Raw genomic sequence first — 24,249 nt, forward strand, 5'->3', positions numbered from 1 at the left:
CAAAGAGAGATGAAAAGCGGTTGAAAAGGTCGAGTGGCAACCTACACCTGGAGTCGCCGATATCGTTGTGAAAAGTTGAATGCTCTTAAGAATACTTTGCGAGGACACCTGCACCTCAAGCATCGTCGAGTTTACGAGTTTACGGAGGGCGGCGACATCCCTGGCTGCGGATTAACAAGATGTTTCAGTGATGATGCATGAAAGAGAGAAAGGGAAGAGAGAGAGACGCGTAAAACCGACGGAAAGGCAAATCTCTCAACGGAAGCCGATAAAGATAGCTCGATCTTCGATTCAACGAATTGATCTACGTCCAATTGCGAACTAAATGGATTTGATGCAGCGCCTGCAGCGGCCCTTCGTTTCCTAGACGAAAAATAATCGATGTCGCGACGGTCGATTATTACAAATTTAGTCGATTAAACGGGAAATTACGAAATCGATAGCGAGCGCAAATATAGAGGCTTCAGCCGAGACGATTGGAAGCCGGACCGAATAATCCTCCGGCGGCAATCGGTCAATCTAAACGAGCCGCGCAAAAGTGAGCGCACGAGGAAGGGCTTCCTATTCTTTTAGCGTTAGAACCGCTGAGCCCGACAGTGCCGGACGCGAGCGTGAAATCTTAAACGGGACGACATGACCTATCCTCATCGCAACGTAACTGGCGCACGCGATATTAATAAACTTATAAATCGAGACACCGCCGTCCGTGGCATGCAGAAATAAGCAGTAGCTTACTAGCCTCCCCTCGACGAGAGGCTATTGCTTAACCTTCGAACTTTAATATTAGCGGAGCAATGCTCGCGTCAGGTAGTAGCGTTAACGGGTCTCTAATCAAACAAGCTCGCGGTTAGACGCTCAGAAGCTGGAGCGAGGCAAAGCCTTGAACAGTGTTTGTCCCAGCGGGCGAGGCCTGTTGACATTCGTCCACTCCCTGCTCACTGATAGATAGGCAACGGACATTCCCAACCAACCAGTCTGTCGAACGGAACGTCTGCTCGACAGCAACGAGCCAATTAATAAGAGAAACTTGTATTTATTGACAAAATTGGGATATCGAGAGGATATTGAGAGGTGAACATGTGATCATAACAACGGATGGCAAAACAAGAAAGGTAATAATAATTACTGATGCGCTTCACCATTGCGTTCGCGCGTAGAGTCTAATCTTCTTACACCGTGAAACACCAGATAATATGAAGAGCTTAGAGCGCATGACAAAGGTACGTCACAGACGTAAAACAATGAATGAAAAGCAAAGAGATTCCTCTGCTGAGATCTATCTATTCTCAGTGTATGTCGTATCGTTAATCCTGTGCTTCGCACAGGAATGAGAAAAATATTAATATCGGGATTGACGGAAAAACACTACAATCAGGAATAAAAACATACGTTTTCTTCAAAGCGGAACATCGGATGCCTCGAAGAAATCTCAATATTAATATCGGCGAAACGAGGGAGCGACATTTAGAAGATTATTAACTCTTTCCGCTTCGCTTAGTAACAAAGTACAACCTTTTGCAGCCTCTAATTAGATTATTCGACAAAGTTATAAGAGAAATGTAAAATAGAGGATAAGCCAAGCATAACTAACATCAAAATAATACAATATGATTATTAAAAGACGATTAGTAAAAATAATATTAGAAAATAGAAAGGAGAATATAGGATACTGACACCAAAAATAAGTTAAATCGGGATATTATGCTAAAAATAAACATAAAAATTTAAAACAAAATTATAAAAATTTAAAGAGCCAAGTAATACAGTAAAAATGACAAAATCGTCAGACGTAAGAAATATAAAAGATTAAGATACAGATTGGTCATCTTTTGAAGTGTCCAATAATCAGAATGGTGTCTAGGCAATGAAATATTACAACGATGATAAATCCAAGAATCCTTGGGATTTTCCAGAAGGCAAATATATATATATATATAAATTTTTTTTAATTTTATTGAATCGTGAGAGGCAATTAAGTATGAAACAGAGTCTACCATGCTGTTCTTTCAAACTTCGGGGTTTAAGCTTGAGACGGAAATTTATGGCGAAATCAGTTCCTATATACAAAACGTATATATATATATAATTCAAATGTTATATCTTATATTTTCATTTGTGCAACTTTACTAACAATGTTTCCCGGTAACGCTTCGAGAGACAAACTCGTTGACCTCCGCGATCCGCCTTGACGTTAAACGCGAACAAGAGTTCCATTTGTGCCGTAGAAACTTCCTAATTGTCGAGGTATAATCCGCGTCGTCGGCGTATTTAACGCAAGTTTATCGACCGGGTCCAACTTCCCCGAGATACATCTGCCTTTTATCCGCCTTTGTTCAGCCGGCTTAACACGCGGTCTCCGGGCGAAGTTACCGTCGAAAATGACGCTGTTGTTGAAGCTTCGTTGCAGTCGATGAACTTCGCGTTTTATGTATAACTATGAACGATAAAATTTATTAACTCATACAGTTTTTCATAAGAATAAGGCCGAATTAAAGACTGTAGAAATTCTAAACGTTGAAGACTCTAAATTGTAAATCTAACTGTGTAAATCCATAATATAATAATAATAATATATTATTACTTTAATTTTTTAGATATCGGCCTTATAAAAGATATTGCACAAAAAATGTAAATTATACATATATTTCATTTTATATTATATTTATAATTATATTAGCTTAATATAATTATAAAAATAATGTAAGTTGTTAACTGCAAATAAAAATCACGTAGTGTTAGAGCTATTAAAATTGATTTAAATCATAGTTTATCACAATTTTATGTATATGTAAAACTATCTCAATCCACTGATTTTTATTCCTCTTTATTTCATCGGTCATTGATAGACAAGCTCGATAATTCCAATTACCGTCTTACTGAGCTAACGCCTATCATCGCGATTTCAGATCAGGAAACTTCTTCGTTTCCCGTCGCGCTCGCCATAATAATTGCCAACCGGATAACAGAAACGATTCTCGGCAATCTTTTTTTCTTTCATTCCAGCAATTATCCTTCTGCAGGAGGATTTACGGCCGTCGCGTCGCCGTCGCGTCGCATCGTTTATAAGAAAAAATTCGCGTCGAGTGTATCGCATATTTAGCATCTGTTTCTTAGAGCATTTTATGTACAAAAATTCATTAACGAAAATTGAAATATTTTTGTCCCGATTTTATGAAAAACGCCATTTTTTCCGCAAATTTTCCACAGGTTTAACACACAAATATCTTAGTTTTTTTTATGAAGAATAAAATTATTCTATAATAAGAAAGAAGAAGTATATGCTGAAAAAGTATAAGTATATTAAATTTGCAGTTCTAAAAATTGATATCCTTAATATTTCTTTTCTAAATATTATTACTAAATATTAATAATGCTATATTTTATCCTATATTTCCTGTATTTTTCTTATTTTTTGCGTTTTGACCCAAAATCAACTTCAGCATGACCATCGTACCGCATCGTCGAGCTTCCATTGCCGTATAATTCATAAATTAAAACAATTATCGAACACGAACACCTGCGGTTAATGGGTGCCATCTTTATCTGCGATATAGTTAACGATCGTAAAAAGTAGCTGGAGTAATAGACTAAAATATCAGTACCTATAACCAGTGATTCAAACATCAAATGAGGTTAATGTACAAAATATTCTTTTTAATAAAACGTTAGCAAAAAAAAAGAGAGAAAAACAAGGAGAAAAAGTACTAATATTTATTATCCTATAGGATAATATCTATTATATTAGATATTCCTCGCTTATATTAATCTATTATATTAATTATATCCAAATTTTACATTATTATATTATTCTAATTTATATCTATCGAGATGTATTGGTTGTATGTATACTGATTATACGTCTTTATGATGTGTTTGTCACACTTATATTTTACACAATTATCGTATATTTCTTATACTCAAATAACATGCCTCAATATTTCAAAAATGTTTTTATGCAATTTCTTAAGAAATTTTTAACCAAAGATTCAAATAATATGGTGTAGAATAGACTAATACTTTATTTAGTATTATTCTATTCTATTCCATTTTATAAGAAGAGTAAATATATTAAAAGCTCTAATCCAGTGTTACCATTTATCTATCAACTAAATTAATTTACTATTTTAATAATTTTAGTGCGCATAGCTATAAACTATATGTTTCTAACTGTTGTTACATACTCACGCGCGCGCCCATACACACACAGTAACGTTCTCTTCCGTTTATCTAATCAAACGAAAGCAGCTATCAACTCTACATCGTTATTCGCTGAGTTATTCGTAAAATTAACCATCAATTCGTTTTATAATTTTTCGTATAAAATTCCTTTTTATGAGAACGCGATGTGTACCGAAAAGAAAGGAAATGTGCATGCCTCAAATATCCATCAAAGGGACTTTAAGGGATTTGCGGATCACACGTCCCTTCCGGATCGTGCGAATATAGTAACGAAATATATTAAGGGGAGAGAAAAAAACATTTCACGCCAACAAAAGTATATAGGGGAGGAAAAAAAGCGAGACACGTTCGACACAAGCGTGCCCGTGCGTGACAATGCGAATCATGCCGGTCGGCGTGTCCACGCTGACGCACGCGAGTATGCAGATATCGAGAAACGATATCCAAAACCACCCCCCGGAGACGCGGCTATACGTTGATGACGTCACGGGAGACGCGCACGCGCGAATCTCGGTATACGTGTTGATCGTTACCCACCTTCTGCAGCCAGGCTGCTGAAGGTGCGTTCACACGCAAGATGCCATCGAGGATCGCTCGGGGAAACTACGATATTTGCAGGGATAATGCAGTGGCGTAACTAGAGGAAAGGAAGGACGATGCAGCATCCAGCGCGCGAGCTTTGAGGGAGAGATACAAACATGTGTGACTTATACAAGGCTAGTTAATTTATTAGGATTACAGTTTCTCGCTAATTACAAATTCGCATATGCTCGCGATTTTGTATGTAAGAGGTTGAACGCAAAGGTCGGGTGTAAAGCCGATACCAGCGTTAAGGTACACACTACCGGTTAATTTATTAAACCCACGGTCTTTTAGCTGTTGTAAACTTGCTTTCAACAGCAGGTCTATATTGAAGTGGGAAAGGGGGAGAAAGAAAAAAAAGATGAATATTTAAACTCATGACCACAATCTTGCAAGTGTTTCAAGTTACTTGATGGTACGACGTAAAACGTTCTGCAAGGCATTTACGACCATTTCTTAGAAAGAACGGAAGAAATGTAGCAGAAGAGCGTAACTAAGTAATAAAATTCCTTTTAAAATTTACGCCAAGTGAAGGATAACGTCAGGGCAGAATGGTTAAAATAAAAAAATGCTTACGCCGTGCCTTATAGATTCGTTTACATATTTACGGCGTTAGGATTAATAAATAATATACGACAGGATATGATACGACAGGAATGAAAAATCCAATCGCAGATAAGGCTAAGATGAGCAATCCTTTTATTGTTCTAGTTTTTAAGTAAGCCAACTTATTATCCACTCGTTATTACTTTCGATTGTGCTTAAAAATACGTTACATGCTTTCTTATGCTTCCTGATACTTTATTATAGTTTGTACTGAAAAATATAGGTCAACATTTCTTAAAGCCGGACTCCGGAAGATCCAAAGTTCAATCTTTTTAGAGAAAAGGTTTATAATTACTAATTACTGGAATAATACATACGATTCTATATCTGTTCTGTATAATTAATTTTTATGTAAATAACACGTAATCAGAATTTAAAGCTATTTATCTTTCCCAATTACATTGTTATTTTAATAAATTAAATTAACAATAATTAGTATAAGTAAAAATTTAAAATTGTGTTGAGAAATTTAAAAAATTTATCCTACCTCATTATTTAAAGAAGACGGGAGCTTATAAATGTTACCCAGAGCTTCATTATTTAAGCTAAACTGCACTTGGCAGCTCAAGGATATTGATTACAAGTTTATTTATTATCAGTATTATCAATTAATAGTAGCACCCCTTAATAGCAATACCCAGTACTATTATTACATGAGATGTAGAATAGTACCTACTATTTAAATGATAAACATATACACTATTATTATATGAGATATAGAATAATATCTACTGCTTAAACAATATCATTACGTGAGATATCTGTTCTACGTACTATTTAAATGATAAATATATACCCGACACATGCATATCACGCTCTAGATGTTAAAAATACTAATTGTCCGATATCGTGTATCGGGAAAACGGCGCGTTTCGCCGAACTGACACTTGAGGCAGACGCTTAAGGACATCGCGGATCGGATCGGATCAGATCGCTTCGTCGTTTGGAAATTTCCGCGGAAAATTTTGCCGGTCCCCGCAAATTACACGCTGACGCTCAGCTGAATTCCGATTTTGCACAAGGTAGACAAGGGTGCCGTTGATACAGTTAAATTTGCATCCCGTATACATTATGTAAATCATCGGGCGCTCGAAAGCGGATATCTTGGGACCGTGTTTCGGCTACCTCGGCTTAAACCTCGAGCCTCACGATTCTCTCGATCAGCCGTAACAGATGTGAGCACCCTAAACGCGGATCATCATGTATCACCGGCTAAAATAGGCCCGAAAACGAGATCTAAGATCGCTTTTCTGCTCCGCTAATATCTAATATCGGGCGTAACGGACTGTTGCAACAGTAATGATTAATTGGACGTCAATATTCGCGAATCGTTATGTTTGCTGTCGAGCCTTCCGATCCGGATGCAAATAACGACGCGCGCAGTACGAGTTATATTAAAATCTATTCACGTATTCATGCATATATACGTTTATTTAATTTATATTCTGGATATGTAAATCGATATTATGGATACGGTGCTGCGCGAAAAAGTCGATGTTTCGCAATCCCGTCGCTGTTGACGAATGCGTACGCGACCGACGCGCGGACACAGTCGTATTTGTTCGAGCTATCGCGTGCCGGGCGAAACATCTGTAACGTGAAAGGGCTAAACTTATTTTCCAGGAGCAATGAAACTGTGACGTTTACCCGAATCGCCGTTTGTCCCGCTAAATGACGACGGTTAGTTTAGTTGAGTTGGGTCACCGAGCAGGAGACAAGGAAAAGTATAAATGGAAAAGACGTTCGGTCGCGGGGCGCGGGGCGCGGGAAGAGAATTGTCCTCTCTCGATGGTAATGGGTTGCAATTTGTCAAGGATTATCGTACTACCGACCGCCCTGAATCCTACTGTAGCCTTCCATCTATTTTGTATGGATCGATAATCCTGGTATAGATCATATCGAAATCGGTAATTCTATTTCTTGAACTCTCGTAATAATAATATATCTGTAACAAACTTTTTTTTTCTTTCTCAAGAACGAATATAACTTCACCATCTATCTTACTTCGAGAAAGAAACGGTAAATAATCCAGTAATCCAATCAGAAAACAAGAGGAAAGTGACACTTTAAAATTTGTGTGTCTGGCTTTAAAAAAACATACGCGCGCTATTTTTAGGAGAATAATTTTTCGAAAAACCGAATTGTATAAAACGATATCTCTTACTTGCACACGACAAATTTGTTTTAAAAAAATTTAATAATTATACTTTAATAACTACTTTAACTACAAACCAAATTAAAATTAAATTCAGGCAAAATACATGCAAATGTGTACCGAACACAAATACACAAACGTAAAACCCCGATCTTTGTATTGAAATGGAAAGACCTAATAAAATTTTATACATGAAGCTATACGTCAATCTATAAATTTCATATTCTGATTTTAATTTAATAGCTTATTATTAAGCAATTTCAAATGCCATGCAATATCAAGATGAGAAATTCAATTACAATTTAAAAATAACGGATTTTTTTAGATATATAATTCTTAAATAATTATTAATATATTTTATTATAACTACTAATTTATTTTTAACCCATCCGGGATCGCAAAAATAATGAGAAACTCTTTTTAACAAATAGTGATATCAAACTTACAATTAGTCACTTACGTGTATTATCAGCGAGATTTTTATTAATAAGAATCACAAAAGAATTCAAGACTTATCAAATTGGAAACAGACCCAATTTATCGAATATATTTCCAAAACATTGATTTCTTGCCAAATGTAATATCGATTTTTCCCCACTAAAAATAATCCCCTACTGAAAAGTTACTTTGATCTCTACCTTTCCAATTCCCAATATATTAAATATTCCGATAATTAAATCTTATTGTTAAACGAGATCTCTGTTAATCTATAACCAACTTGAAGATAAAAAAAAAACAAAATTATCCGTTTATCTTCCAAACTTAAGGATTCTGAAAAGTCCTCAATTATCAATTAATTCTATAAATATAAATACTTCGACATTCATTTTGGAACAATCACTTTTTCTTATTTCATTCAATAAGTTTAACAAACCTCGCGTATATTGAATATGTGCATAAATTAAAGAAATAATTGTTTGCGCCTGTCAACATGTTAACTTTTGTACCTTCTATGAACGCATCACGATTGATTTATCATATCAGCATGTAACAGCGTCGCGATTTCTTTCCTTTATTTATTTCTTCGAGAAAACTTCTGGTTGCGCACCCTTTACTGTTCCTCAGATCGTAAAGCTTGATATCACATCACAACCGCCTGCGAATAAGAATTCTTGCGGAGAACTTAACTTTCGTCAGCTCACATCGGTAGATCTTGTAGCAAACTGGCTTACGCAAAACATTACAATATTTCTTTATATGTAAGGATTAACATTAAATAAATAAATCATCTTTAAGCATCTCTAAATCCACATCACAAGATATATCAGTTGTTTCCGAGTGTACTCGAGTGATATATCTTTAACAGTAGTTGAAAAGATAGTCGTCAACCCGCTTATCTTAAACTGTCTTGAACAATTATTTCTCCGCGTTTAGGAATTATAGAAATATCCTCACGCGCAAATTTTTGTTAATGCAAATTAACACATATATGTACATATAATAAAATCAAAGCTCCTTGATCATCGCGATGAAAGAGACAAAAGTTTATCTCATTATATTTAATGAATAGAAGGAAGAAAAAGAGAAAGGAGAGTGTAAAAGGTTGAAACTCTCTGAACCACTGCCGCCAAAGTGGATTATGACGTCAAAAGCGAGAAAGCACAAGTAATATTCTCTTGCAATATATTTCAAATAAAATATTTTTCTTTCCATCACTTATCATCGATGAAAACACAAAATATGTCATAAATTTCTATATTCTGATTTCTCATCATGAAACAGACGTAAAATTTATTTTGCACGTGCTCCTGGTTTCTAACTACGATTAATTACATTTTACAGTCGTTTATCAATTTGCAAAGTAAAATACAATTTGCAGGGGAAAAAGCAGAATTCGTGTGTGATTTTTCGACTCTGACGTCATAATCCAATATATGTAGCTTCGCAGGCTTGGTCCAGAGTTTTAATCGAAGCGCATCAAAGATAGATTTCATTACCTAATGTAAACTCAGTCGGTCTCTTCTTGCACACCCTTTCACCACCCAAGCATTATATTAAATTTCATTTCGCCATTTTTATCAGATCGAATCACCGCTATTACTGGCAAGCTTCCAAGTCTCTCAACCGGAGCGAATCATCTTTTCACATGGAATAGGAAAGTCAGAAAACGGAAGAGTACTCTGAATTTTTCCGATAACATGACGGAAAAATTTGCAACTAGATACCGATGTCGCTTATGCAATCATAAATTTCGAAATTTCTCGTTGTATTATAATAAAATTAAAATATGCAGATCTCAGAATGTGGGTGTAAGCTTCGAATATAGTTTCAACATTAAGAAACGAATAATGTATGTATCTACGGAATGTCTCTGTGTAGACATTTATAAGATACTATGTAGATACGTTTGGAATATTCCATACAAATAGAAGTTAAAATGAAACTACATCGCTTCCATTCTTTATTCCAACCCTATTTCGGCTGCATGTAGCTCGCTGTAAGTAGGTAGAAAGCGGGAATAGTGTGATGTTAAAAGGAAGAGTGAACTTTGCATCATAATGGCGAACAACGGAGAACAATTTCTTTTGCATCGATCTGTACGTGAGTTGCGACGTCAAGCGCATACTACAAGAAAATGCACTCAGAAAGTAAGTGGTTGGAAAATCAATCAACATAAAGTTGGTGTAAACCATTTACCGCTATAATCATAATGTAAACATATGGACAACTGTCTTTACGAAATGGCAAATACCCTCAAAATTACAGCAAATCTAACATATTCGGTCGTATTGCGATCAGTTATAAAAAATATTTTGAATGGAGTTCTCTATCATTATATTAACATTTTTGAACTTTATAAATAATAACATAATCAGGTTTGAATATTCAGAAAATATGAAGAGAGAATGTACATTAATGTCAGTCTTACTTGTTCCATAACTTAACAATAAAACAAAATGTTAATTAATAGAATTTAACTCTTGCTCAATCTCATATACGTGTCGATTTATACGATATGTCGATCAACAACATTTGTTTTAAGTTTTTTTAAGTTTTAGAATTGAAGTTTTTCTTTGAAATAAATGAGTTAAATGCATCTGCCGAGTTTCAAAAGCGAGCATTAGCGAGAAAATGGACATCTAAGAACGTAAGCCCGCAATATCACGAAAATTGCATCAAGCGAAAAAGGCTTTTGTTCAAATGACAAATTGATGCGCGAATTTACTGAAGACTATTTCGCGTGCTACTTCAAGACTGTCGGTTCTTCACTTATTTCATTTGCTCGCGAAACTTTTAGTAAATTAACCGATTAACTCACCGACGCTTTTAAGTACAAAAATTTGTCAGTAAATTACTGTATCTAGTTTCTATTTAAAAAAAAAATAATGAGAGATTATATATTTGCTGTTCCAATCCGAGCAAAATGAGAAACTTAATTGACGAATTAAAAATTTCTGACCGTTTCGGATAGCTGGCTCGCGCGTTTCCATCATTAGCGAATCGCAAAAAGTTCCGTGTCATAATATGCCTCGTCTTGTAAAACAAACGATTTACGGGCTCAACAACCGAACAAACAAAGCAAAATAAATTTGTTCGTGTTTTCTTACTTAAGACAAAAAGAATACAAATGTATACATTTAAAAAAATTAATAATTTTTTTCTTGTAAGACGAAAGTCGCGTGAGAAACAGATATCCCAATATCTTCCATCTACATAATTAGATATACTCGAAATTATTAAAATCTGATTATAATAATATGAATTCGTAGTAACTAAAAATGTAATGATGTAATCAAATTAAAAAGATTTATTGTATCTCATTATCTTGATATAGATATTAATCGACAGAATATACTAATGTATCGCGCAATCAAAATTAGTTAGAACACAAATAGCCACAACTTCTCATTCAATGCTGCAATACCGTAACAACAAGCAAATTGTCTACTCATCAGCATTAAAACTGATTCCTGCCTACCGCAATAATTTATCAAGCGATTACATTGCACTATGCGTGTATCTATCTTTATTATACCTATCATGTAACATCCTAGAACGGATGTACTATCCTTAATAAACCCTTTACATCAACTACGCACGAATTATTTAATCAAAATCAATAAATCAACGATATACACAAAAAATGTGACATAAATTTCTGTCATGTGATTGATAAAGAAAAAAAATAATAGGTAGACTGATGTTAGAATGATAATAAGGAAAGAATTTGAATGAAATATCGTCGACGTAAAAATAACATTTATCATATAATTATTGTTCAAAATACTGTATTATATATTTAGTATTTATCAGCACGCAAAATATTTTATGAGAACGCAGTTTAAATAATTATATGGAAATATAATTTAAAGGGTACGGGGGAAAAACGATCAACGTCCATCCGGAATAATTTCGAGAAAAACACAATTTTAAGTTTCAAGACATCAGATATCTTAAGGCCTCCGCACAATGACAAATATAAGGAACAAGGAGCAGATATTAGCAATTAGGACTAAAGAATTAAGAATAAAGTTGGATGCACGATAAAAAATACAGGTAATAGATTAATGCTACACCAGCTTTATTCCTGTTTTTCTTATTTCTAATCGCTAATATCTGTTCCTTGTTCCTTATATTTTTCATTGTGCCGGGGGCCTTTAGGAAGCTATTGATAAAAGTATTGGCGGTGAATATCGGAATGTCTAGTGTTTACTTAATGTTCGCATTGTATGTTGGACTTTGATAATTTTTCCCCACAAATGAGTAGACTTATCGTTTTTCCTCAGCACGGTGTATTTTTCTTATTTTCAATGAACTGTTTTTTATCAAAACAGATAAGAATTATAAAAGTTCTTTGAAAATGCTACAAGATAGCATAATCAGATCAATTTCGACAAAAAGTGAACTTTTTGTGATCGTTTTTCTCCTGTACCCTTCATCTATATGAGATAAGTAGATTTTAAACAAAGATACGAGAAGTGACTCTTGCGTTCTATCACCGTTAAAGAATCGATTTCCATTCATCGAAAAGGATTTATATACACATATAAAAATACGTAACACTCCTGTAATTTAATAAATAATTGTTTGTAGCGTAAATCTTGAAAAAATTATGTTACTCGTAAAATAACTTTTTATATCTCGTTAAAAAATTATTTATTTTCTAATTATTTCAATATTAATATTTTAATAAATTATATATATTAGGTATATATTATAATGGAACGCAATATTAATGGACAACAAAAATAAATAATAAGTTTACGTAATTAGAGAAACATTAATCATAAAGTTATCCCTATATGTATGCACAGCCATAATAATAAACCCAGTGTACCTTGATGTATTATGCCCTAGGCTTTTTGCTACGTGTGCAAGGACGGCAAAAAGCAAACAGAGAAGTGGCTGATACGCAGCGCAGTCTCTTTTGACGTCCGGTATAAATGACTCGATATAGAATTTCCTTCTTATAGAATAATAAGTAATATTAGAGACTATTAAAATCGTATGCAGAAATGATTTCCAATAAAGTCTTTGAAGTCTTTCAAGTAATATGTAGAATTGCGCAAGCATATTCCGTTCCCTTCGGTTATGATTATAAATATACCGCACAGATTTTTTTGCCAATAACAATTAACGAAGAAAATTGCTAAAATAAGAAAAACAAGAAGATAAAAAAGATCATCGACGCGAATAAACTCGGTCGAATGCACAGGAACGAGAGGAGGATGGGGTCAGGAATGGACATAAAAATAATAATATTAAAGAATTAAAGAACTCCTCGTGTCTGAACTGTTTCTGGAAATACTCAAAAATAGGAATAAATCCGTTATTTCTCAAGCTAAAACATATGCGTAAAAATTCTTTTTCATAATTTGGTACAATACTTTCGAATATACCAAAATTTTTGGACAACAGATGGCTTGTTGAGAATAATCTCTAAAGAATCAGAGGATTAATTTTATCTTTTCGATACACATGCGATACAGAAAGGTATGATTGAGTTTATTGAGATTCTACGATGTTTAGTAAATTTGAAACTAAAATTGTTAAATAATTTGAATAACAATTTTGTATAAATATCATCATTCTACCAAATCCTATCAGAGAGGTAATGGTATAGTTATAGTTATAGATACTCTGTAAAAACCAAAGTATAAACAAAAAATACAAAAAATTTCGATATAAATGTATTAATAATGTTGTATATATGTTATTTAATATTAAAAATAAAAAAATCGATAAAAATATCGAGAAACACAGTTACAATTTACATATCTGCACTTTACTCGAAAATAAGATTCGTCTGTACACAGAGCCGACAAAATACATTATTTATTTATCTATTACATTTGAGTTTATCATCGTCACGCTTTATTAAGCATATGCTGTGGAGAGAGAAGAGTAGTTCAAGCGTGAGAGCGTCACGTGCGCGTACACGGATCTTCGTAATGCGAGCTCAAATTCCGGCAGAACGGGTCCACGATGGGATTCCGGTTTTGGTGCAGCAACGTATGCTTGACATTTGACATGCGTTATTAACGTCGCTGACAAGGCACCGAGCCGAGGGTGACGATAACGGGGTTAGAGGAAGGGTGCAAGGATGCGCAGCCAGTTGGGACGGCCGCGAATGCAACCGAATATCGTTTAGCCAGCATTCAACTCCCGACGACGAATTAGCCGCGGCGCAGGTCGCGGCTGGAAACGTTCCGCGATGCCGCGTCCCGGAAAAGTACCGACGGCGATGCGGCTATGCAATTTTCCGTTGCATCGTCGGACGGACGCGGGGCGCCGTCTGGACGCCCGTAATCATCCCACCTCCGCCGCGCCCCGGCCGGCAACTATGCTTTTTCGCGGCGAGTCTCACGCATGGATGCGCGCGAATGCACAACGTGCAGTTTAGTCGCGAATTCATAAATCGCGCAATGTGAGAAAGCTTTACCGCGGAATAACTGTATACGGGCGGCGCGAGATCTTTGCGCAATTTCTGCGCGCTCGGTGCCTCGCCGGAATTTGATTTGAGATTTAATCAAAGCGAGGCTGTGTAATCCTGAAGCGGGATAAGATTGAGCTTCAATGCAAACTAGCGAAATAGATATGCGTTGTACGTAATTGTATATATATATCGCGCGTGTGCTGAATTTGTTTTATTGATACCATCAGGTTAATTCGGGATCAATCCGAGCTGAGTGACGTTGAAAATCAAACATATCTATTATGACAAGTGAAAATCTGAGTTTCAATTTCAGAGAAGTTTAATTTACGCTGATATCTCAATAAACGCAATTTACTTTCGATTAGCTTTCGTAGTGGAATAACGTAGCGGATTAAAATCGGCCAATCTGGACGACGGGAGCGACGATGAATATTATAAAATCTGAACAAAATTGTGAAGCTGTGGTCAGAACGAAATTATGGCTGTTTTACTGCATGATTTGCTGCAACAAATCTCGGTTTTTGATTTAACATTGCACAACGATAAAAGAACTCTAAAGAAGCGTTACGAGCGTCGCGCGCACGCTATAGAAATAATAATAACCTATAACCGCATGGAATTTAATGTAGGGAGCAAAAATTGAATTGCAGTCTCTATCTATTGCGGAATCTCTATCATGCTTCGATATATTTTGAGGCATCTAAATCGCCAAACTAATAAACGATAGCGATAACGCCAACAAATCAAGAAATCAGGCAAAATCTTGTTTGAAACAAATAAAAATTCTCGAGTCATTGAAATACATCATCTATCATATACGTTAATTTAATAATCTGTATGAAATTAAATTTAATTTTATTAAACTTATTAAACTAATAAATTCGTAAAGTGCAAATATCATTACAAATAAAATTCAAATTTGTCCGAACTTTATTTCTTCATGCCTTCATTGTCTCAGAAGTCTGTTTCTAAAACAAAAATAAAACACCTAAAATTACTTATAACTTCATACACTACATATTCAACAGCTGTTCCAAAGCCACTTGATATACAGGTATCTTTTCACAACGAGGTCATTCTTCATAATAACGACTCTAATTTAATGAAACTACAGATAAAGTTCAATTTGTTCCTTGATCAAACATGGTACCTTCCATATCTAAATAAGCGCATAACTAAATAGAGAGATAATTAGCCGCAAACATAATATAAGATTGACTTACGCCAGATCGTGTTACTATGTGTATACAAAGAGAATATTATTATACAAGAAACGACGATTATTGCGGGCTCGTTAATACACTGGCCGCGCAGAGAAATGCAAAATTCTGACACCTCTGTTTTCGTAAATATCTACATTGTGTAAATATTCTATCTGTGTTTGGAAATTATCTGGCTGACAATTTATTTAAAGATTATATGAATTTCTATATTTATGAGGAATATGTTTTTAAATGTCGATTAAAGATGAAAACGATAAATCCGTTAAATATATTATATTATAATATAATATTATAATTGTCAAACACAGATAAAATATGTACAAAATTTACAAAACAGGGGTGTCAGAATTTTACATTTCTCTGTGCGGCATCAGGTTTATTAACAAGCCCGCAGTAATCTTCGTTATAATTTCTAAAATAATATACAACTCATATTCGTTATTGTTTGTCTTTTTAAAGCTACAATATTATATTAAAAACAGAATATATAATTTTGTTTAAAAAAGTAACGAAAAATCTCTCTTTGCACACCTCTGCCAATAAAATAGATATACATACCTATAATACACATATATTATGTGACACATATACATATTTCCCTTGAAACTCTTCGACTTTGCATATCATATTTGCATGAACTGATTAAAAGGGGAAATCCTGTGTAATGGACCGAATATAAATAAAGGCATTTATTTTTGCAAAAATCGAGCCTATAATTCAACTCTTTAATTTTGCGATATATGCGATATATATATCGACGTATATATTTCCAAACCGTCAACTACGAAAAAATACTGCGAATAAATATTTCTAAGCTCAATTTCCTTCGTGCCGTACGATCAGGCAATGTGTTTACCACGTAATAGAGACAAGAACGTCAGATTCGCAAAAGAGATTATACTCGAGAGGATATCGATTGGCGTCACGTGTGATCTTCGCCTACACGCCACGTTTACACCGAGGTATTCTCGTTTATTGAGTCTCGGCCCTTTTCTCTCAGCCCCTACCAACAACCCCTCGTCAAGATAAATAAGTTCTTTCCTCATAAATAATACGGTAACGAAGCACTCTTTTCTTTTTTTTTATCGTACACTCCGTGCGGCAGAGGCTAACAACAAAGGTGAAATTCGCTGACTATGCGGGTGCGCCAGTCGTAAATTTTATCCGCGAAATTAAACATTTTCTTATAGGCCGCGGGGATGCACGAAGACGTATAGTCAGGCATTTATATTTCGCGGAAATGCCCACTACTTCCTTTATTTCGATCATGCATCATGGCAAGAACTCTACGACCATTTTTTATCGTCACATTTAGAAGTCAAAAGGTGTGACATATATGATCTTTAGAGATAAATAATAAATATAGAGAGCTTAAAAATTTTATCTATACTATTGCAACGGATATCCTGCGTTGTTTTGTAATCTTATATACATTTTGCGAATGAGAAGAACTAAGAAATGTATAATCACCATGCAAGTCATTTAAAATTACGCTTAATTAAAAAGAAAGTATTGCATATATATGCAACAATTTAATTCGACACGTTAATTTCCTCGACAAGCATTAAGTGACATTTATTTTTACAGCAAAGATAAACTAACGCGAATCGTACGCAAGATCACGTTGTTATTATCCGTAACAAAATTCGAGGGAAATTGAATTTAAATCGCGACATTTTCGTGAAATTGGTATTTTTTCCACATTCGAATGTGTCAATTTGACGATTCAGGTGCACGAAATTTCTCGTTTCACTAAATTCCTCACGTTAATCTTAAAGTCAACGCTTACAAGTGAAGCGATCAGAGTGCCAGACTAGAGTCAAGCTCAACAGGGTCTGCTTTCCCCGCTAATTTTCAGTGAAAAGTACGGCAATATAGTTTCTTTGTCATATGGCGCGGCACATTGTGAGAAATACCCGCTCTTTTGAGAATTAACTCCTAGACAGACCTATCGCGAACGCGATCGCTAGGCGATTTGTTAGCGAGGCCGACGCTTGTTACAGCCGGAGCTTACAGCCATCAGTGGTAACAGCACGCGTCGCGTCAGACGCGCACGCGACAGGACGCACCGCGCGGCGCGGCGCGGCGCGGCGCGGCGTCGCGACGCGAAGCGACGCGACGTGCCGGTCGAGCCGATGGACGATCGTCCTTTTGAGCGTCGCGAAAATCACAGCCAATTTGGAAGCGGAGCGCGAAGCAGATTTGGAGTTGTCGATCGCGCCGGCCGGACGCGACTGGAGATAATGAGAAGCTGAACGGAACGAACTAGTCTCCGGCGACCGTCTCGGGTCTCGGAGCTCGGAGCAACGTGACGAAAGAGAAGAAAACGAAACGTCGGAAGGAAAGAAGAAAGAGAAGGAGAGGGAGAGTAATGCGTAAGGCGGCGCTCTCTCTTACCTTCCCACGTCACGGCGAGATACACGCGAAATCCGTCCACGCCATTCTCTCTCTCGAGCACAGCACCGCACTGCACCATACACAGAGCACTTCTTGAGCAACACCTCCCTCCGCCGCGGCCGGTCGGTCGGTCGGTCGGTCTCTATCTTGTTCTATATCCCTTCGTTCCTTCCGTCTACCTTTCTCCCCTTTCCTGTCTTGGTCCACCTGTCCGTTTCTCTCTCTCTCTCTCTCTCTCCCTCCTCTCTATCTCGGTCTATCTCTATCTGTCTGCCTGTCTCTCTCTCTCTCTCTCCCCCCCTTCTCCACGGTCACGCCGGCAGGAAAAATCCTTTCGTCGTCGGCCTCCCTTTTCTACGGCACCTTCTCCTAGATCACGGGGGTGACGATCGGGCCGTGTCAATGTGCGCGACGACGCCGCGATCGGGGACGACGACGACGGTGGTGGTGATGATGATGATGACGACAAGCAACGGCGACGTCGCCGATGGCGAGGGCGACGCGAGACGTGATTAGGAGGAAGAGGAAGAAGAAAAGGAAGCGCCTCCCTGCGGCACGCGCGCGCGCGAGAGAGAGAGACGATCCAGCATCCAGCTACGCCCGTGACAGCGTCTGGGCAACTACTGAGGAGAGGATCTGCACGGTTCCGGCGCAAGCTTTCGTTCCCGTTTTGACCAGACACGGCGCCACCGTGGACCACCCTTTTCGACGAGGGAGAGAAAACGAGGGTCCGGGGTGACACGCGGCCCACGAGGATAAAGACGCGCGCGCGCGCGCGTGTCTCTACGCGTACTCCGGATACGGGATATGGGGATAGGGGTAGTCCCAATGATATTACGATAAATTAGAAAATATAGATATAGCCTTCCTTCTCTTTCCCTTTCCGCTTTCGTATCTTCACATTCATGCTTACTTGCCAATACTGCGGGTGATATCGATATTTTATGGGAACATTGCTATCAACATCCCTGAGACTATCCCCAAGACTACCTTTTTTTTTATTATTTCTACTTTTCAGAATGACAAGGTATCTTCCAGTAAGTTGTTTATCGCAATTTATAGAATTTGTGATTTTCTTCATTTGTAATTATCATGAATTACATGTCTAAATTGTAATAAATAGTTTAACAGCGTTGTTTTTTGTCATAGACACAATTTTTTGATTCGATTTAATATTTATAAAAATATTCCATGATTTTTTATGTTTAAATAAGTAAGTATCGATACACTTCGTAACTGCTTTTATCTTTAACATGACCTCTACATTATATAATTGCCTAATTGCCCTATTTATAATTAATTTTTTCACATCGTAAGAGAAATAATAATTTATCGATATTCGACAAAAGAAACTTATTCATTCATATCAATTTCGACTAGACTGTCTGGAATAGAATTTGAGAATTTTTTATGCGTTCCCATTTCTTTTTTCAAAGAAAAGACATAGATAGCTCTCTGAAATAATACATCATGCTATTGCGACAAGCTAAACTTAAGCTTGAGGACGAGGCCGTAGAACGACCAGATTTCACTACGCTGAAATTTAAATTTATCGTGTAAACTGGCAGGGATTACGAAATGTATCAACACTCAGCTTAAAATTTCATTTAATTAAAGTTTGTCGAGAACAGTTCGCCCCGCGCCGCTTCTAGATACAATGCCGATCGGGGCCGCGAAGATTACACCGCTGAGATAACACGGCATCTTGGCGAGATGAGTTCCGCACGGTCGATACTGCGTTACAATATCGGAGGCGACGTACTAACGGGCCACCGTACTGATATCGTACGTCGTTAAAAAGGCGAGGCCGCCCTTTACCCGTCGCGGCACGATCGTCAGTAAATTCGACGAGCTACGTGACGGGGCCTCGTTACAATTTACGACTGAGAACCCGACGTGTAAATAGTGACGAACAGACGATATTTTCGCGGAATGGCCTCGTGATCGGAATCACGAGCCAATCGGAAAATTTCCCTTTCCGCTTCCCGGGCGACATAACAATAACATAATTTACATTTGACGCAATTAATTGTTTAAAGAATGAGAGATGCAGATTATAGATGATCTTATATTTCATTCTCTGACATATATGTAGTATAACGCATGTTATACATGTACATTACATACACGTATATGTTTCATAGTTTTTAAATATACACATAAAAAGTAAACATTACCACGACATAAAAAATATCGGTTTGAAAAAAGCATGAATTGTTGATATCAGAAATCAGTGCGATTATTGTGAACATTGCAAGTACCACGCATGCAGTAAAATCTGTTCTTTTTAGTTGCTTATATGTATAATATTTTTGAAGAATCCCGAAAAGTTTATATAAAATACTCTGTACATATATTCTGTGTATATATGTATATACATTTACATTTATATATAAATTTTGCGTATACAATGTTTTATTTTAATTATTAGAAAAAATGGCAAAGAAAGTAAGAAAATTATTTTATATTTTGGATCCAAATAATTAAAAATAAAGCATCAATTTTCTATTAATATTTGATTTTATAAAGTAATAAAAAAATAAAATGCGGGAAAAATATAACTAGAAAAGAACAGACTAAAACTAAGTGTGAAATTAATTGAAATACGGTACTCATCATTTTGCAATGTCCCTCGACGTCCATCGATGCATCTTCCGCTGCAAATTACATCCGGAAATGGTCTAATAGTAGTTGTAGTAGTAGTGGTCATCCCACGTTGATTGCACTTCACTTCGCTTCTATACAATACACTCGCGACACGAAAATTGTGGAGTTGCAACTTTAATTATTTTGTAATTTAACAGTCAATTAAATAAACAAATATTTATAAAACAAAGTTCATAAATTTAATTAAAGAGTTATATATGTCCATCGTACTCCACTTTATACCACTTGACATACAATGCACTCGCGGTGCGAAACTCACGATTTAACATAGAAATTTTTTGGAGAAAAAAAAATATTTATGACATAGAATGCACAAATTTTTTAATAGTAATTTATAGCAAAATGTTTATAAATTAAATTTAAAATATATTACGTGTCGTGAAACGAGAAATTTGGAACTTTTAATATAAATTTAATTTATACTCGCGTTGCTCTGTAATATTTTTGCAAAAATTATCTTACTTCGCAATACCTATGACAACACCGCCCTTGCAATATTTTTGCGAAGATCGCCTCATCTCATAATATAAAGTTCTATTTCGCAACTTCTTTGCAAATATTATTTAACAAAAATCGTGCACTGTTAAAGAAATTTAAACCAATATCTTAAGTTAAATAACATTTTGTTATCTCGTTCAATGTTTCTTATGCAAGTTTATATATCTGCATATAAAAATCTATACGTACATAAATCGCACTAATTTCAGATATAATGATTTCAGCAAGAAGAAACCATCACCTGTACCTAAATTCTACTCACCAATACCGCCGACACAGAAACCGACCCCATCTCGCATCTAGATCTCTAAAAAAAAAATTGTAACGTTGCCCAATTAGATTTTAATTAGACATATGTCTTTTCCTAAAGTAAGCAAAATATATTTTTTACATGTAAAAGTTTAGTAATTACAATAGAAAACTAAAAACAAGTAAATAATAAGTTAAAAGCAGTATATAAATAACTAACAAATATAATAATTAATCTTGAATTAATATTGATTACTTTCGCAGAAAAAAAGAAAGAGAGAGATTTTAATATATTTACATATATTAAATATTAAAAATTTATATAATTACTCAATAATGTTAAAAGATATATATTTAAAATTATTAAATTTCGATTGTAAAGTATTAAAATAAATGTAAACTCTACCTTCAAGCTGATTCTGCTTGGCTCAAACCGAATCCTCCGGTGCTGCACCTGCATAATTTCATAAGTCACATTTTACTATTTCTCAGTTTTTTTACGCTAATTATACGCGAGAAACCTAATATAACGTTATAACTTTTGTCAAAAAGATTAATTTTGAATAATTCTATCTTATTTTTATAAGAAATTTATTTTTTCTTATATATTGTTACTCATATTTTAAATTAATTAATTAATACAATAATTTAATAAATAAATAAAAAATCAAATCTAGATAAATTTGGCAACAAGAGCCAAGCGCGGTAGCGCTCTAAATTTATTATATTAGTTTAATAAGACGATATACAGCGCCGTATATCGTCTTATTAAACTAATATAATAAATTTAGAGCACATTAATTACCGCGCTTGGTTCTTGTTGCCAAATTTATCTAGATTTAATTTTTTTATATAGAGAGCTTTATACTATTTATTTCATAAAAGAATTAATTATAATATGTTCAATTCTATATTTTATGCGTAAGGCATTCATAAATATTTAATTCGTTTTAAAACATACACTAGTGCTTATAGCTTATACTAATAGTTGTTACTTTAAAAAATTGCGATGTATTAAAATAAAAATATACAGCTTAAAGATTGCGATGTATCAAAATAAAGATATTATTTTCAAGAGAGAACCTATTATACTGTATTTTAAATCATCAATATTAATTATAGTGTACCATTCAATTACTAATAATGATATTAATTATAATATATTATAATACCAATCCTTTACATCATGGCTCATTAAATAATCATTATTATTTTCCTATTGGAAATATGATAAACTAAAGATATCAATTCAAATATTCCAATCCAAAAAAAAATATTTTTTTTTTATATGTATATGTATATGTGTGTCATGTGTGTATAAAATTATATATATTAGGATATTTATATAAACTAATCAAATTTAAAACGCGTGAAATATAATGAGTAGAATTTTGTTATAATTAAATCGTACTATGTCGTTTTGGTGAAGAAATTGTTTCGTTTATTTCAGCATGCTTATTGTCGGGACCCGAGTATTATTATGGCTCACTCGACGAGAATGCGTAACGTTATGTGCGGCGCGGCCGACTTCTCTGTAACGTTGAACGCGCATTTGCGGTACACACACACCTTGAGAGAGCAGAGCAGAGCAGAGCGTCCCGCCGTAAGCTTGACTGAATCGAAATAAACAGACGATACGGTTGCGTGCATCTTTTATACGCGTTGACCCTCCTTCCTCCGCAGCGAGATGAATTCGGAATACCTATAATAAATTTATAACAAACGTTAAAAGATAAATTTGTTACAGAGAAAGGTAGATTTTATTCATTTAACTTTATACGTAGCACATGTGTTTGCTATTCAAAATAAATCGATTACATGTTTATTGAATGTTACTATCTCACGATTTTTAGCCGTAGAAAGCTGGCGGAGAGCTGAAACGGAGGAGCTCTGCTCGTACTCTTTCGCAAGACTCGCTGAATCCTGAATTATTACGAGCATCTCGGAAGTTCTCTTATTCCCTTATCGATTAATCGTATGTACTTTCAAGACTGTTTCGTTCGAAAGATATATTTTTTCGAAATACAAAGTTGAACCTACCTTCTTCTCACGAAATAACGTCAGGAAAGACGAAGGGGAGACGAGGTGACGCCATGTCGCCCGCGCTTCTGAGTTGCGTGACGTCACAATGACGTCACGATGTCGGTTTCATTTCAATGCTGAGAATATTAAACGCGGCGTATTCAAATTGATTACAATAACATTGTGAAGCAATTATTGTCAAATTCATAAACTCAAATATTTAATAATAGTAGTAATTTGATATTCTGTGTTTTGATTTTATTGAAAAATCAAAACGTGTCTTTGAAACAAAATTAATGTAAATTATATATAAAATGTGTAAAATTTTGTTTTGTATAACCTAAATTTTATCTGTTACAAGCAAATAATTTGTTAATTAAATATTAATAAATATCGCTACAGCAGCATGAAACATTTAAATAAAACTTTCCAATATATATGTATAAACAATTTTAGAATTCAATGATTATTTATTAAATTTCAAGTATCTATTAATTATTAAATTAATAATGAATAAGACTTTTAATTGTAAATTAATCGCAATTATATTGTTTAAAATAAAAAATATATAGTGCATGCACTTACCACAACTTTAATGTTCTTGCAGATATTGTATATTCTTCCTACTTATAGAAAAATGCAAAACTACGAATTCTGCCATTGAAAATTACTTTTGTGAACAAAGTCTTTTGTGAATATACAACATTGCATTAGCACAAATATATCATACAAGTTGTTAAGATATTCTATCGTATTTAAATATAAACATTTTAATATTGCAACTATACTATAAT

At 35.0% G+C, this 24,249-nt stretch overlaps 1 protein-coding gene and 1 long non-coding RNA gene across 4 annotated transcripts in view; one reads left to right on the forward strand and one right to left on the reverse strand.

Annotated features, from left to right (window-relative positions):
• The window catches only part of Task6 (TWIK-related acid-sensitive K[+] channel 6), an 83,103-nt gene extending 64,052 nt beyond the window's left edge, over positions 1-19,051 (reverse strand). For all 3 annotated transcript variants that reach the window (XM_071711200.1, XM_071711199.1, XM_071711198.1), the window contains exon 1: positions 18,020-19,051. The gene's annotated coding sequence lies outside the window, so the exon portion shown is untranslated. The remainder of the gene's footprint in view (positions 1-18,019) is intronic.
• Positions 984-23,893, forward strand: LOC139775302 (uncharacterized). The gene is made up of 3 exons (XR_011718795.1): positions 984-1,112; positions 22,884-23,186; positions 23,287-23,893. It is a non-coding gene; the product is annotated as an uncharacterized lncRNA (long non-coding RNA).
• The last annotated feature ends 356 nt before the right edge of the window (positions 23,894-24,249 follow it).

This window comes from Temnothorax nylanderi, unplaced genomic scaffold (genome assembly GCF_030848795.1).
Source record: "Temnothorax nylanderi isolate EJ_2023f unplaced genomic scaffold, tnyl_v1.0 TNYL_tig0096_pilon, whole genome shotgun sequence".
NCBI lineage: Eukaryota > Metazoa > Arthropoda > Insecta > Hymenoptera > Formicidae > Temnothorax > Temnothorax nylanderi.